Raw genomic sequence first — 17,500 nt, forward strand, 5'->3', positions numbered from 1 at the left:
TCGGGAGGTGGAACCCGAAAAATGTACAAGTCCGGGAATACGGGGTGCATCGTATGTAACGTTCGATGTACATATAAAGCCTGGTAGGTGTTGGGATTATATCTGCAACACGGGCATTATCGAAAGATGGTTAAGTGGAGTCACCCAATGGGTGCCGTGCGTTATCAGGTACGTAATGCACAGTAGAGATACATTGTCGGGAGGTGGAACCCGAAAAATGTACAAGTCCGGGAATACGGAAAAGTTCCCCATGAAAGGCTGGGGATACAATTATTGATACAAATAATGTGCCTAAGGGTACATTTATTTTTCTAAGTCCCAGAAATCCGTCACTGAACATCACGACTTACAAACACATCTTCCCCCGGTCCTCCCATATACGGCACGGGGACAAGTATGAAGAATGAAAATCATGTGTGTATGGAACATATAATGTGCCTGAGAGCACATTTTTTTTCTAAGTCCCAGAAATCCGTCACTGAACATCACGACTTACGAAGACATGTTCCCCCGGTCCTCCCATATACGGCACGGGGACAAGTATGAAGAATGAAAATCATGTGTGTATGAAACATATAATGTGCCTGAGAGCACATTTTTTTTCTAAGTCCCAGAAATCCGTCACTGAACATCACGACTTACGAAGACATGTTCCCCCGGTCCTCCCATGTACGGCACGGGGACAAGTATGAAGAATGAAAATCATGTGTGTATGAAACATATAATGTGCCTGAGAGCACATTTTTTTTCTAAGTCCCAGAAATCCGTCACTGAACATCACGACTTACGAAGACATGTTCCCCCGGTCCTCCCATATACGGCACCGGGACAAGTATGAAGTATGAAAATTTTTGGTCACAGCGTGAAATCCCTCTAATGATCATGAAAATAGCATCGGATCACTTATCTGACCATAAAAAGTGAACCAAAACCCTATTTGGACAAACTTTTTGGTCCTATGAAAAAATCACTTTTCATATATGTCATGGTCGAAAATTTTCTAAGTCCCAAAAAATCACTTATTCTCGAATATCTCGAAAACTACGTATCGGACAGGGGTCAACCAAGGTGTTTTAGAAAGGTCTTTACAAGCTCTATTTAATGAGCCATAGCGACTTTCAAGTGATTTTTTGACACTTTTTCGCATATCGGCATCCTTGGTTCCCATACTGGCCATAGGCCATAGGGCACCGAACGGCCAACTTTTGGTCCGGGGGTGAAATTTTTTTTTCACGAGATTTTGATGAAAATGGCTTCGGAACGCGTTTCTAATAATGAAAAGTGAAACCAAACAGTATTTGCGAAGAAAAAATTGTCCTATGAAAAAATCACTTTTCATATATGTCATGGTCGAAAATTTTCTAAGTCCCAAAAAATCACTTATTCTCGAATATCTCGAAAACTACGTATCGGACAGGGGTCAACCAAGGTGTTTTAGAAAGGTCTTTACAAGCTCTATTTAATGAGCCATAGCGACTTTCAAGTGATTTTTTGACACTTTTTCGCATATCGGCATCCTTGGTTCCCATACTGGCCATAGGCCATAGGGCACCGAACGGCCAACTTTTGGTCCGGGGGTGAAATTTTTTTTTCACGAGATTTTGATGAAAATGGCTTCGGAACGCGTTTCTAATAATGAAAAGTGAAACCAAACAGTATTTGCGAAGAAAAAATTGTCCTATGAAAAAATCACTTTTCATATATGTCATGGTCGAAAATTTTCTAAGTCCCAAAAAATCACTTATTCTCGAATATCTCGAAAACTACGTATCGGACAGGGGTCAACCAAGGTGTTTTAGAAAGGTCTTTACAAGCTCTATTTAATGAGCCATAGCGACTTTCAAGTGATTTTTTGACACTTTTTCGCATATCGGCATCCTTGGTTCCCATACTGGCCATAGGCCATAGGGCACCGAACGGCCAACTTTTGGTCCGGGGGTGAAATTTTTTTTTCACGAGATTTTGATGAAAATGGCTTCGGAACGCGTTTCTAATAATGAAAAGTGAAACCAAACAGTATTTGCGAAGAAAAAATTGTCCTATGAAAAAATCACTTTTTCTTAGGGTACGGGTCAAAAATTTTCTAAGTCCCAAAAAATCACTTATTCTCGAATATCTCGAAAACTACGTATCGGACAGGGGTCAACCAAGGTGTTTTAGAAAGGTCTTTACAAGCTCTATTTAATGAGCCATAGCGACTTTCAAGTGATTTTTTGACACTTTTTCGCATATCGGCATCCTTGGTTCCCATACTGGCCATAGGCCATAGGGCACCGAACGGCCAACTTTTGGTCCGGGGGTGAAATTTTTTTTTCACGAGATTTTGATGAAAATGGCTTCGGAACGCGTTTCTAATAATGAAAAGTGAAACCAAACAGTATTTGCGAAGAAAAAATTGTCCTATGAAAAAATCACTTTTTCTTAGGGTACGGGTCAAAAATTTTCTAAGTCCCAAAAAATCACATTTTCTCGAATATCTCGAAAACTACTTATCGGACAGGGGTCAACCAAGGTGTTTTAGAAAGGTCTCAACAAGCTCTAAATAATGGGCCATAGCGACTTTTTAGTGATTTTTTGACAAATTTTGTCATATCGGCATCCCGAGTTCCCATACTGGCCATAGGCCATGGGGCCCCGAACGAAAAAATTTTGGTCCGAGGGTCAAAATTTTTTTTCTCATAAATTTGTTCAAAACGCCGTCGGAACGCGCCTTAGATCATGAAAAGTGAAAAGAAACAGTATTTTGCAAAAGTTGGGGTGGCCTATGACTTACATGGCCACGTCCTAGGTCCGAGTTCCCGAGGTCGTGTTCTTCAGTGGCGGAAAAAAATGGCCACTTGTGGGAGATGCAAAATGTTCATTTTGTATTATAGGGGACACACTATCGAAGCGAAAATTTCAGAAATGGCCTAAAACGTGAAGAAATGATGGGGTATGTACGAAAAGAAGGTTTTTATGGTCAAACGGTGAAAATTTTTTTTTTATGAAAAATTTTGGTCTCCCACCGTTCATGAATTTCTAGGACCAAAAATCGAAAAATTTGAAAACTTCACGATCGAAAGGGAAACGCATATGTGGTGTTCCTAGGTGTGTACGGTGTACGAAAAACGGGTTCACGATGAGATATCAGGCAAATAAGTGGACCTAAAGTGAGTTATACGGGTAAGACGAGGTGTCCAAAGACCGAAATAGGGGTACCAACTGAGAACGAAATGAAGGTCCCCGAAGTCGCCATACAAGTTATAGGAGGTGTCCAAAGTACGAAAAGAGTTCCATATTCGGCTGTTCCTACTATATGGTTCCCTGATTGCTGCTCCAAGGAGTAGTGAGGAAGTGTCCAAAGGTCTGTTGGGGGTATCGAGGTGTTACCCTCGACGGACAATATGCACGAAAAGTGGTTCGATGATCTATCCTGTAGGTCGTACGGCAGCCATACCCGGCTGGAAGTACCGCGGTAATTCCGCAATAAAACGTTCGCCAGACGAACAAACAAATTGAATTAGCTCATCGTAGTGTACGGAAACGAAACGAAACTGTAAGGTGATTAGGGATCCGGGAGCAATCTCGCGATCCCATGGTTCGGTGTAAGAAATGATACGAAGTGTTCATAAGTCTCCTCTGGAGGCAGAACCATCGTAGCAAAGTTCGGGAACCCAAGGGTCACAAAAACTCGTAGGACGATATCCACGAATAATCGGGGACTTGTGGGGACTACCGTGCCCTGACAAGTCAACTACACCTTAACTGGTGATGGTCGTCCTACGGGGACCTGCGGGGAACAAAAGGGTCACTAAAACTCGTAGGACAATATCTCCGAATAATCGGGGACTTGTGGGGACCACCGTGCCCTGACAAGTCAACTACACCTTAACTGGTGATGGTTGTCCTACGGGGACCTGCCGGGAACCCAAGGGTCACAAAAACTCGTAGGACGATATCCACGAATAATCGGGGACTTGTGGGGACTACCGTGCCCTGACAAGTCAACTACACCTTAACTGGTGATGGTCGTCCTACGGGGACCTGCGGGGAGCAAAAGGAGTCAGAAACAATCGTAGGATGATATCCACGAATAATCGGGGACTTGTGGGGACTACCGTGCCCTGACAAGTCAACTACACCTTAACTGGTGATGGTCGTCCTACGGGGACCTTCAGGGAGCCGCAGTAAGTCGCAGGTCGTATGCGAGCCTTGATTGGTCCTGTTGGGGGCGTGCGGGGTGTAATGCCTCGGTACGTCAAATGTTGGTGTACGATGTACATCGATAATCTGACATCCTCCTGAACAACCTTTGCTCGTGTGGTTATTGGCGCTGTGGAGTCGGTGTACTGCCGCAGGTCAATGAGAGTGGTCACAACAAAGATTGTGTCACCTGATGAACGTAGAAAGAGAGTCTGCGGGGACTGGTGCCCTGGTAGACAAAAAATATCGAACAAGCAATTGACGAAGACGAATTCTGGTTGATCCTACCAGTAATATACGCTTGTCTCAAAGGTTAAGCCATGCATGTCTAAGTACAAACATAAATGAATGTGAAACCGCATAAGGCTCAGTACAACAGCCATAATTCACAAGATCATCCACCCATCAGTTACTTGGATAACTGTGGAAAAGCCAGAGCTAATACATGCAACATGCCGGGACCGCTGTCCGCTTGCGGGCGGTGGAACTGGTGCACTTATTAGTAAAACCAATCGCCTCCGGGCGGCTTGAGTTGAAGTCTGGATAAGGATGCCGATCGTATGGTCGCTTGACCGACGACAGATCTTGCAAATGTCTGCCCTATCAACTATTGATGGTAGTGTAGAGGACTACCATGGTTGCGACGGGTAACGGGGAATCAGGGTTCGATTCCGGAGAGGGAGCCTGAGAAATGGCTACCACATCCAAGGAAGGCAGCAGGCGCGTAAATTACCCAATCCCGGCACGGGGAGGTAGTGACGAGAAATAACAATATGGACCTCTCTAACGATGGTCCATAATTGGAATGAATTGAGCATAAATCCTTCAATAAGGATCAAGTGGAGGGCAAGTCTGGTGCCAGCAGCCGCGGTAATTCCAGCTCCACTAGCGTATATTAAAGTTGTTGCGGTTAAAACGTTCGAAGTTGATTCCCCGTCCAGACACGCGACCGCCGCGGGCGCCCGGCACACGCCGGATACGTTCGTGCGCGAGCTCGCGGCTGCGACTCACAATGGTGTGCCTGGGCGTCAACCTCGTGATCGGTCGGGCACGTCCCGAGCCGGTGCGTGGTGCCCGGGCAGCTCCCATTTACCTTGAACAAATTAGAGTGCTTCAAGCAGGCTAGTACAAAAGCGTCCACACCCGCCCAGGGTTGGCGTTGGCCGAGAATAATCTTGCATGGAATAATGGAACATGACCTCGGTCTGAGTCTTTTGGTTGGTTTTGTATAGACCCAGAGGTAATGATTAACAGAAGTAGTTGGGGGCATTGGTATTACGGCGCGAGAGGTGAAATTCGTAGACCGTCGTAGGACCAACTGAAGCGAAAGCGTTTGCCATGGATGCTTTCATTAATCAAGAACGAAAGTTAGAGGATCGAAGGCGATTAGATACCGCCCTAGTTCTAACCGTAAACGATGCCAATCAGCAATTGGGAGACGCTACTACATTCGGTGCTCTCAGTAGCTTCCGGGAAACCAAAATCGGGTTCCGGGGGAAGTATGGTTGCAAAGTTGAAACTTAAAGGAATTGACGGAAGGGCACCACAAGAAGTGGAGCTTGCAGAGGCGTTTGACATTTGACAGCAAACGGTGGTGTCTCCGTGAGCTGGATATTTTTGTCGAAAAAAAGGTGCAAAAGTGTAATAAAACCATCCGAAAAGTGCTGTTAACGCAAAAGGAAGGTGAAATTTACCGTTTAATAGTGAAAACCGGACGAAAATCGGTGAAAAACTGCGAAAAAAGTGTGTAAACAAATCCCCATACATTTTGTATGGGGAATGTTTTTCGCAATTTCGAGGGCTAAAATCTACCAATTTGGACACGGTTTTCGCTGGAAAACCAATAGTGCGTGACATTCCAACGATAGAGAGTGAAAAACGGTGGATGCCGGGTGATTATGTGCGGAAAAAAGTGAAAACCAATTTTCAACAATAACAACAACAACAACAAGTGACGTTATTGTAAGTGTGCAGAAATTCTGTCCGGATCGCGCCGGAAGTGGTGTCATCCGACAGATCTTGTCGTGTTTAGTGGGTGTTTCCGAAAACCGGAAGAAAATCGGACGTTTTAGGCCGAAAAAACACCGCTTCAAAACCGGGAATGTGACAGTGCCACGTGGTGTCATTTTCCGGATCTCTGTTTTTTCGGCCAGTTTCTTCCGGATTTGGCCGGATGAGGTGTATGAAGGTGCGTGAGAGTGTCCTCTTGCGTTTGAGTGCAAAAAACCGGACCGAAATCGGTTTAAAAACGGTAAAATTAGTGAAAAACTAGTGGTGAACAAATTGTTGGTGACAGTGGTGACCCATGGGACAAAAATTAATTCCCAGGGGACAAAACATTTTGACGTTTGTGAATATTTGTTCAAATAAGAAAAGAGTGTGCAATAAATTTGTAAAACCCAGTGGAGGTGATAAATAAAATTCAGACATAATTTTCGGTAAAATTTGAAATTTTTCCACCCACCCGTTTCTCCCCCACCCCGTGCAAAGTGGGGGAATAATCCCTTAATAAGGGAAAATAAGGAATTGTGCGGGAAAATTCGAATTTTGAACGGAAAATTCTGAAACAAGGTGCAAAGTGCCTAGAAAAATCAGGCGCAATTTTTCATAGTGAAACAAGGTGTCGCCGTCCCCCATACCCCCCCTCCCCACCCGTCGGAGCGCCGACGAGTGCCTTAATAAGGGGAAAAGGGAAATACGGGGAAAAAAAACTATACAGTGTGTCCGGAAAATTCCGGCATAATGCGAAAAGTGTAGTAGAGGAGCGGAGAAAGATTCAAAGCCTGGAATAGTGAATTTCCGCCCACCCCGTCGCCTCCCACCCTCTTCCATATACCGCCCCGTACTCAGAGACTGGGGCGACGGTTGAGGATACGAGGCCGGTTGACTTGGGCGACGGTCCAGGAAACGAACCCGGGAGACTTGGATGCCGGAACAGGTCGCAAACCTGGTGACTTGAGTGCCGGAGCAGGAAACGAACCCGGAGACTTGAGCGACGGTATAAGTCACGAACCCGGGTGACTTGGGCGTTTGGAAGGAGACGAGCCCGGGCGACTTGGACATTCGGAAAGGGACGTCTCCAGGTGACTTGGGCGTTGGAAAGGGGCGTTTCCAGGTGACTTGGGGGACGATAAAGGACGACTCTAGCGATAAAACAAGAACGCAACAGAGCGGCGGAAACCTGAAGGAGTGCAACCAGTTTTACTTCATCTAGCGGGAGATGAAGTAAACGGAGGTCAACCATCAAGTGCCATAGGTTAGTAAACATCCAAAATGTGGTCCGACTCTTGCAGTGATCGGTCGGACCTCGACGCGGCAGGTACTTCGATATCGGAAGCACTTAAGAAGAGAAGGTTGAATAGGAGAGCACTCTCACCAAGGGTAGTGATGGTGCCCATTGAGATTTCGCCGGGAACGATGGCGGCCTTCCAACGCAAGCCGCCTTCCATTCAAGTGGAAACTGAGGAGGAACAATCCTTTGGTGTGTCGGCACCTGCCGACCCGATGGTGGAAGTTCTCTCTTCGCCCGAGCCATCCCTCACGATGGCAGAGGACCGGCAAACGAGTGCGGCGAGAAAGCGTACCGCACCTGTTACACCACCGATCCCGTCGCCGCGAAGGGTTGTGTCACCCGAAATGACGGCTTCTGCCGTCAGATCGGGAGCCTCCAATGGGACGAAAGAAGGGTCGCACCAGCTGATCGAGCGTTTATTGGAGAAGCTTGAGATCATGACGGAGAAGCTGACTCAAGTCACGGAGAAGCTGGAATCGAGCGATCGGGAGAACAAAGTTCTAAGGCGGGAATTAGAACTTTACAAGATGGGGACACGGACGGTGTCGGAGCTGTACTCCTCCGCGGTTGGTACGGGCTTGGGAAACCAAGCGGTATCCCAGCCCGGACCCAACAAGAAAAAGAACGCGAAGCGGTCTGAGCAGCGCGCGAGGGCGGCTGCCCGACAAGCGCAAGAGCAAGCGTTTGGTCCTGCCCACCAGCGGCTGCTGGAACTGCAGGAACAGATGTGCATGGAAATCGCGGAGGAGCAGCAGCAACAGCAGCGGAGTAGTGGCCAAGCGAGACGGTCACAGCACCACCTGCCCCAGCTGGCCGAACAAAAGGAGCAACCGAGGACCTCCTATAGGGACGCCCTAACCACCGGGTGGCAGGTGGTTGGTGAGAGGCGTGAAAAACCAGCGCCAAGACAACAACAACAACAGCGGCCGCAGCCGCCAAGGGCACCAGAACGCCCTACCCAACCCACCCAAAGGACCTCTAGGAGACGATCAGATGCCATTCTGGTGATTCCGGCGGAAGGCGTTTCCTTCGCGGATATGTACCGCCCGATTCGGACCGCCCCTGCGCTGGAGGACGCGCAGAAATACATCCGTATCGGTAAGCGGACGCCGAAAGGCAATCTTCGCATGGAGCTGACGCGCGAGGTCGACTCCAAAGCACTTTGCGAGCGCATCCAGGGCGTGCTCGGTGCCCTGGGGACGGCAAAGGTGCTGACGGAGATGGCGGACGTTATCGTCCGTAACGTCGATCACCTCACGCAAGAGGAGACTCTGAAGGAGGCACTGCGAGCGGCTCTCGCAAAAGAGCCGACAGTGGCTTCAATCCGGATGTGGGAGCTGCCGGACGCCACCAAACGCGCACGTGTTCGTCTCGCGCGGGTGGAGGCGGAAGCCATAATGGGCAGGACGAACCCCCTGCTCATTGACCATTACGCCTGCCGAATGGAGCGGGTTCCAAAGTTGGCGGCCTGGCAGCGAAGATGCTTCCGCTGCTTGGAGCGAGGCCATATGGCGGCCTCGTGCACAGGTGTAGACCGAAGCCAGTGCTGCATCCGGTGTGGCGAGAGCGGACATCGGGCAGCACAGTGCTCGAATGAGGTACGCTGTATGAGGTGTGGCGGCCCTCATCGTATTGCCGCGCTCAACTGCAGGGGAGGAGGACGGGCGGGAGTGTGATGGCCTCAAGCCTCCAGGTCCTACAAATAAACGTTAACAGGAGTAGAAGTGCGCAGGACCTCGCACTACACACCATGCGGACGGAGCGGGCGGATGTACTTGTCGCGTGCGAGCTCCACTCGGTACCGGACGGAAACGCGAACTGGGTGGTCGATTGCGACAAACATGTCGCCATCATCGTGAGCGGACAATCCCACCCAGTCCAACGCATCAGGAGTACGGGCTTTTCCGGTATCGTGGCGGCCGACGTGGCGGGCATTACCATCATTGCCTGCTACGCGTCGCCGAGCCTCGGAATGCCCCAATTCGACGACCTTTTGGAGCGCATCGAGGTGCTGGCTTCAGGGCTTTCCCGAGTGCTTTTGGTCGGCGACTTCAACGCGTGGAATAGCGCCTGGGGCAGCACGCGCTCCAACAACAAAGGAGAGGAGCTACTGGTGCTGGCGGAGGGGCTCGGGCTCGATGTCCTGAACCTGGGGGGGGAAGCCACCTTCCTCGGGAATGGCGTTGCACGCCCGAGCATTGTGGACGTCGCCTTTGCCAGCACGGCCATCAGTCGCTCCGACCTCATCGGGGATCCGAGGCAGAAGTGGAGGCTGTTACGGACATACTCGTACAGCGACCACAGGTACATTCGCTTCGCGGTTGGGGACCAGCCAACGGCCACTAGTCGGCGAACAACAAGGGAGGCAGCACCGGCAGTACGAGCGGCTGGCCGAAGATGGCAAACGCGTCAGTTTGACGGTGAGCTGTATCGCCTGGCGCTACAGGCAGCTCACTTCGAGGAGAGGGCCACAGATCCGGAGGGCCTTACGCGCATCCTGAGCCGGGCGTGCAGCGAGACTATGGCGGAAGTCTCTCCAGCAGTCGGTCATACCGGAAAACCGGCGTACTGGTGGACGCCGGAAATTGGCCGGCTGCGCGAGGAATGCCGCCTGGCTTGGGAACGGTCAACCGGCGCATTGGCCGGCAGCGTGGCCCACACCGAGGCCGTCGAACAACACCAGGACGCCCGACGTAGGCTGACGTTAGCCATCTCGGCCAGCAAAAAGGAGCGGTATGCGGAATCGCTCCAACAACTGGAAGACAACGAGACCGGTCGGTGGCTGGGAGAAGCGTTAAAACGGCTTTGTGGCAGCCGTGTGGCTAGAGAGAGCGACCCGTCCACGCTAGGACGAATCGTGGACGCTCTCTGCCCGGACCATCCCCCAGTCGACTGGCCCACCATTGAACCGGACGGCGTCAGTATCAGGCCGGTCACTGAGCAGGAGTTGCTCGACATCGCGGCCGGCCTGAACCCTAGGAAGGCACCCGGATTGGACGGACTGCCCAACGCTGCCCTCACGGCAGCCATTCGAGCGTACCCGTCGACATTTGTTCGGCTGTACCAGCAGCTTTTGGAAGCGGGCCGCTTCCCAGAACGATGGAAGAAGGCGAAACTTGTCCTCATCCCCAAGCCGGGGAAACCGCCGGGCGAGCCGTCCTCAGTGCGACCGGTGATGCTGTTGGATACACCGGGAAAGGTGTTCGAGCGAGTGCTGCTCAACCGTCTGAATGATCACATCGAGAGGCCAACGGTGCCGATGCTCTCCGAGCGTCAATTCGGCTTTCGATGTGGACGCTCTACCCTTCAGGCGGTGGAACTGGTGATCGAAGCCGCCAGATCCGCCATGAGTTTTGGGCGCACGAACCGACGCGACAAGCGCTGCCTGTTCGTCGTCGCGCTTGACGTGCGCAACGCTTTTAACTCGGCGGACTGGCAGGCCATCGCGGATGCGCTGCACGCAAAAGGAGTACCAGCAGCACTGCGCAGCATCCTGCAAGAGTACTTCCGGGACCGTGAGTTCACGTTCGACACGAGCTCTGGTCCAGTAACACGCCGAGTAACGGCAGGAGTTCCACAGGGATCCATCCTCGGTCCCACTCTGTGGAACATCATGTACGACGGCGTGTTGAGCGTGCAGCTGCCCGAAGGAGCAACGATCATCGGTTTCGCGGATGATCTAGCAGTGCTTGCGAAAGGGTGTACACCGGAGGAGGCGGCTGGCGTAGCGGAGGAGGCGGTTGCAGCTGTTTCGGGATGGATGGAGCGTCACCGCTTGCAGTTGGCCCCTGAGAAGACGGAGATCGTCCTCATCTCCAGCCTCAGAAGGGGCCACCCAGAGGTGCCGATTAACATCAACGGAGTGGAGGTGCGATCCAAGCCTGCAATCCGCTACCTCGGGGTCCAGCTTCACGACCACCTATCGTGGAAGCCACACGTCGAGAAGGCCACGACGAAGGCCCTCCGTGTGGTGAAGCTGGCCACCAGCATGATGCCCAACCATGCTGGACTGGGGATGGCGAAGCGCAGGCTGCTGGCGGGGATTGCTGATTCCATTGTCAGATACGCGGCACCCATCTGGGCGGAGGCGGTGAAGTTACAGTGGTGTCAGAGGAAGCTGGAGCAGCTGCAGAGGCCTTTGGCAAAAGGGGTGGCAAGGACTTTCCGCACCGTCAAATACACGACGGTTGTGGTGCTGGCGGGGCTGATTCCGCTAAGTCTGCAAGTACAGGAGATGGCGCGGAGATACAAGCGCCATCAAGACGCACTGACCCGGGGAGTCTTGATCGACAAAGAGGTCATCAAGAGACTTGAAAGGTCGGCCACGATGTTACAGTGGCAGTCATCATGGGACGAGGAAGCTGCACGCCCATCCGCGAGCCGGTTTGTTCGATGGGCGCATCGGCTGCTGCCAGACATAGCTGCCTGGGTTGGTCGGAAACATGGCGAGGTGGAATTCCACCTCAGTCAGGTGCTCTCGGGACAAGGATTCTTCCGAGAGTACCTGCACGCCATGGGCTTCGTCTCTGCCCCGGCCTGCCCATCGTGCGCCGATAACGTCGTTGAATCGGCCGAGCACGTTATGTTCAACTGCCCAAGGTTTGCGGATGTGCGCGTGCAACTGCTGGTTGACGAGAAGGGTGTTGCAGTTACTCCCGAACGGCTGGTGCCGTGGATGTTGACCAGTCCGGAGGCCTGGCAGTCAGCAGCAGAAGCGGCACGGCGGGTATGCCGCTTCTTGCAGTTACGCTGGCTGGAGGACCAGGCAATGGAGAACGCGGTGGTCACGGCGGATATCCAGACAGCTGCCCAGCGGGTGGAAACAGCTCGACGGCAGGCCCGTCGCGAGCGGCACAACGAGGGTCAGCGGAGACGGCGTCGAGAGCGGAGCGAGCGCCTGTCTGCAATCAACCCGGACGAAGGGGCAGCCATTTTGCGTCCAATGGCAGCCCAACCTAGGAGAAACGCCCGCAACACCGGTACGCCATCAGCCGAAGTTCTCCTCCGTAGACGGCTGATGCGCAACCAGCGCCAACGAGAGTACCGGGAACGTTTGCGTGCGGGCACACTCCCACCTGTTCGACCGGGGAGAGTGCGCCGCGACAGGCAACCACCAACTGTGGAGGAAATCGAAAGGAGACAGGCGAATCGGCGTGAACGGGAGCGAGCGAGGCGACATGCCGAAGCCGATCACCGCCGTAACCTGTCGACAGTTCGAGGTGGCGGCCAACCTCCAGATACGGCTGGTGACGGAGTCAGCAATCAACCGCCATCAATCAACCGGAGAAGGCGTACACCGGGGACGTTTCGGAACCAAAGACCTCAGGGGACGACAACGGCCAATCAGCAAACAAGAAACAGAGCGAGCAGATTGGCCCATCACCATGCGCTTCGACAACGGCGGCGGACAGACGATGCCGATCGTAGACGTGGCGTCAGGTCGGAAGACGCAGAGGCCGCCAGTACCGAGGCGGAGACATCCACGCGCTAACTGGCCCGGTCATCTGGCCGTGAATGCGAAAAGAGGTCAGCGAGAAGTCGAGTGAGGTGATGCGTGCGCGAACTTCATGTCTTGTTAATGTGTTCGCCAAATCCGTTTGTTGTTTTGTAAAATTTGTATAACGTAACTGTTCAGGCGTTTTGTGTCCGATGGCGTTATTCAATGTTAATAAAGATTCGTTGGAACCGTTCCGGATAGATAGGAGCAGCGCCTGGCCCATGCGCGTGTTTGGGTCAGGATGCATTATGGCCGACGGTTTACGCCCGTCTGGGAAGGCCGCCGGCTAGGGTGTTAGTGCGTGTCTTGTTATCTGTATGTAATGATTGTTATTTATTTGATAATAAACACGAACATGTACATTAAGAAAAAAAAAAAAGAAGTGGAGCTTGCGGCTTAATTTGACTCAACACGGGAAAACTTACCAGGTCCGAACTTATCGAGGTAAGACAGATTAAGAGCTCTTTCTCAAATTTAAGGGTAGTGGTGCATGGCCGTTCTTAGTTCGTGGAATGATTTGTCTGGTTAATTCCGATAACGAACGCGACTCAAACAAGCTAACTAGAACGCTGTCAGCAGTGTGCCTCCGGGCGCACCTGACGTTACGGGGCGGCGGCGCCTTCGCGGGCGGTCGTCGCACTAGTTTGCCCTGCTTAGCGGGACAACTTGTGTTTAGCAAGGTGAGAGTGAGCGATAACAGGTCCGTGATGCCCTTAGATGTTCTGGGCTGCACGCGTGCTACAATGTGGGCAGCAGCGTGTTCTCGCCAATAGGCGCCCCCATTCCGAGAGGAACGGGAAATCACCCAAATGCTCATTTAGTTGGGATTGGGGACTGCAACGGTCCCCATGAACCTGGAATTTCTAGTAAGTGCTAGTCATTAGCTAGCGCTGATTACGTCCCTGCCCTTTGTACACACCGCCCGTCGCTACTACCGATGGATTATTTAGTGAGGTCTCTGGAGGCATACCTTCCGCGGTTCCTTCGTGAGCTGCAGTTGGCACGGCCGAAGTTGACCGAACTTGATGATTTAGAGGAAGTAAAAGTCGTAACAAGGTTTCCGTAGGTGAACCTGCGGAAGGATCATTACCGATCAAACAAGTCCGGGAGTGAGGTTGCCAAACGCATCGTCGGCATCACATGCTGACGCGCACGCTACAACCACAAGATGGTGTAGCACACTTGGTAGAGTTGAGCGAAAGCAACTCTTTCAAAGGGATACACATACCACTGCCTCGGCGAAGGTCAGTAAAGATGCACACTTTGGTAGTACCGGGTACCTTATACACTGACTGATTGTCGTGTCACAACGGGGTGATCGACAGTCGCACTTTGGCGTGCTCGGCTCCGCATCCGTCGGGGCCGTGGGCGCCTGCAGTGTGGTACTAGGGAACCAGAGTTGTGTGCTGGTATGTGTATAATGGACGGACCTTATAATGTGCCTGAGGGTACATTTATTTTTCTAAGTCCCAGAAATCCGTCACTGAACATCACGACTTACAAACACATCTTCCCCCGGTCCTCCCATATACGGCACGGGGACAAGTATGAAGAATGAAAATCATGTGTGTATGGAACATATAATGTGCCTGAGAGCACATTTTTTTTCTAAGTCCCAGAAATCCGTCACTGAACATCACGACTTACAAACACATGTTCCCCCGGTCCTCCCATATACGGCACCGGGACAAGTATGAAGAATGAAAATAATGTGTGTATGGAACATATAATGTGCCTGAGAGCACATTTTTTTTCTAAGTCCCAGAAATCCGTCACTGAACATCACGACTTACGAAGACATGTTCCCCCGGTCCTCCCATATACGGCACGGGGACAAGTATGAAGTATGAAAATTTTTGGTCACAGCGTGAAATCCCTCTAATGATCATGAAAATAGCATCGGATCACTTATCTGACCATAAAAAGTGAACCAAAACCCTATTTGGACAAACTTTTTGGTCCTATGAAAAAATCACTTTTCATATATGTCATGGTCGAAAATTTTCTAAGTCCCAAAAAATCACATATTCTCAAATATCTCGAAAACTACTTATCGGACAGGGGTCAACCAAGGTGTTTTAGAAAGGTCTTTACTAGCTCTATTTAATGAGCCATAGCGACTTTCAAGTGATTTTTTGACACTTTTTCGCATATCGGCATCCTTGGTTCCCATACTGGCCATAGGCCATAGGGCACCGAACGGCCAACTTTTGGTCCGGGGGTGAAATTTTTTTTTCACGAGATTTTGATGAAAATGGCTTCGGAACGCGTTTCTAATAATGAAAAGTGAAACCAAACAGTATTTGCGAAGAAAAAATTGTCCTATGAAAAAATCACTTTTCATATATGTCATGGTCGAAAATTTTCTAAGTCCCAAAAAATCACATATTCTCGAATATCTCGAAAACTACGTATCGGACAGGGGTCAACCAAGGTGTTTTAGAAAGGTCTTTACAAGCTCTATTTAATGAGCCATAGCGACTTTCAAGTGATTTTTTGACACTTTTTCGCATATCGGCATCCTTGGTTCCCATACTGGCCATAGGCCATAGGGCACCGAACGGCCAACTTTTGGTCCGGGGGTGAAATTTTTTTTTCACGAGATTTTGATGAAAATGGCTTCGGAACGCGTTTCTAATAATGAAAAGTGAAACCAAACAGTATTTGCGAAGAAAAAATTGTCCTATGAAAAAATCACTTTTTCTTAGGGTACGGGTCAAAAATTTTCTAAGTCCCAAAAAATCACTTATTCTCGAATATCTCGAAAACTACGTATCGGACAGGGGTCAACCAAGGTGTTTTAGAAAGGTCTTTACAAGCTCTATTTAATGAGCCATAGCGACTTTCAAGTGATTTTTTGACACTTTTTCGCATATCGGCATCCTTGGTTCCCATACTGGCCATAGGCCATAGGGCACCGAACGGCCAACTTTTGGTCCGGGGGTGAAATTTTTTTTTCACGAGATTTTGATGAAAATGGCTTCGGAACGCGTTTCTAATAATGAAAAGTGAAACCAAACAGTATTTGCGAAGAAAAAATTGTCCTATGAAAAAATCACTTTTTCTTAGGGTACGGGTCAAAAATTTTCTAAGTCCCAAAAAATCACTTATTCTCGAATATCTCGAAAACTACGTATCGGACAGGGGTCAACCAAGGTGTTTTAGAAAGGTCTTTACAAGCTCTATTTAATGAGCCATAGCGACTTTCAAGTGATTTTTTGACACTTTTTCGCACATCGGCATCCTTGGTTCCCATACTGGCCATAGGCCTTAGGGCACCGAACGGCCAACTTTTGGTCCGGGGGTGAAATTTTTTTTTCACGAGATTTTGATGAAAATGGCTTCGGAACGCGTTTCTAATAATGAAAAGTGAAACCAAACAGTATTTGCGAAGAAAAAATTGTCCTATGAAAAAATCACTTTTTCTTAGGGTACGGGTCAAAAATTTTCTAAGTCCCAAAAAATCACATGTTCTCGAATATCTCGAAAACTACTTATCGGACAGGGGTCAACCAAGGTGTTTTAGAAAGGTCTTTACAAGCTCTATTTAATGAGCCATAGCGACTTTCAAGTGATTTTTTGACACTTTTTCGCATATCGGCATCCTTGGTTCCCATACTGGCCATAGGCCATAGGGCACCGAACGGCCAACTTTTGGTCCGGGGGTGAAATTTTTTTTTCACGAGATTTTGATGAAAATGGCTTCGGAACGCGTTTCTAATAATGAAAAGTGAAACCAAACAGTATTTGCGAAGAAAAAATTGTCCTATGAAAAAATCACTTTTTCTTAGGGTACGGGTCAAAAATTTTCTAAGTCCCAAAAAATCACTTATTCTCGAATATCTCGAAAACTACGTATCGGACAGGGGTCAACCAAGGTGTTTTAGAAAGGTCTTTACAAGCTCTATTTAATGAGCCATAGCGACTTTCAAGTGATTTTTTGACACTTTTTCGCATATCGGCATCCTTGGTTCCCATACTGGCCATAGGCCATAGGGCACCGAACGGCCAACTTTTGGTCCGGGGGTGAAATTTTTTTTTCACGAGATTTTGATGAAAATGGCTTCGGAACGCGTTTCTAATAATGAAAAGTGAAACCAAACAGTATTTGCGAAGAAAAAATTGTCCTATGAAAAAATCACTTTTTCTTAGGGTACGGGTCAAAAATTTTCTAAGTCCCAAAAAATCACATTTTCTCGAATATCTCGAAAACTACTTATCGGACAGGGGTCAACCAAGGTGTTTTAGAAAGGTCTCAACAAGCTCTAAATAATGGGCCATAGCGACTTTTTAGTGATTTTTTGACAAATTTTGTCATATCGGCATCCCGAGTTCCCATACTGGCCATAGGCCATGGGGCCCCGAACGAAAAAATTTTGGTCCGAGGGTCAAAATTTTTTTTCTCATAAATTTGTTCAAAACGCCGTCGGAACGCGCCTTAGATCATGAAAAGTGAAAAGAAACAGTATTTTGCAAAAGTTGGGGTGGCCTATGACTTACATGGCCACGTCCTAGGTCCGAGTTCCCGA

Source organism: Anopheles stephensi, unplaced genomic scaffold (genome assembly GCF_013141755.1).
Source record: "Anopheles stephensi strain Indian unplaced genomic scaffold, UCI_ANSTEP_V1.0 ucontig445, whole genome shotgun sequence".
NCBI classification, from domain to species: Eukaryota; Metazoa; Arthropoda; class Insecta; order Diptera; family Culicidae; genus Anopheles; species Anopheles stephensi.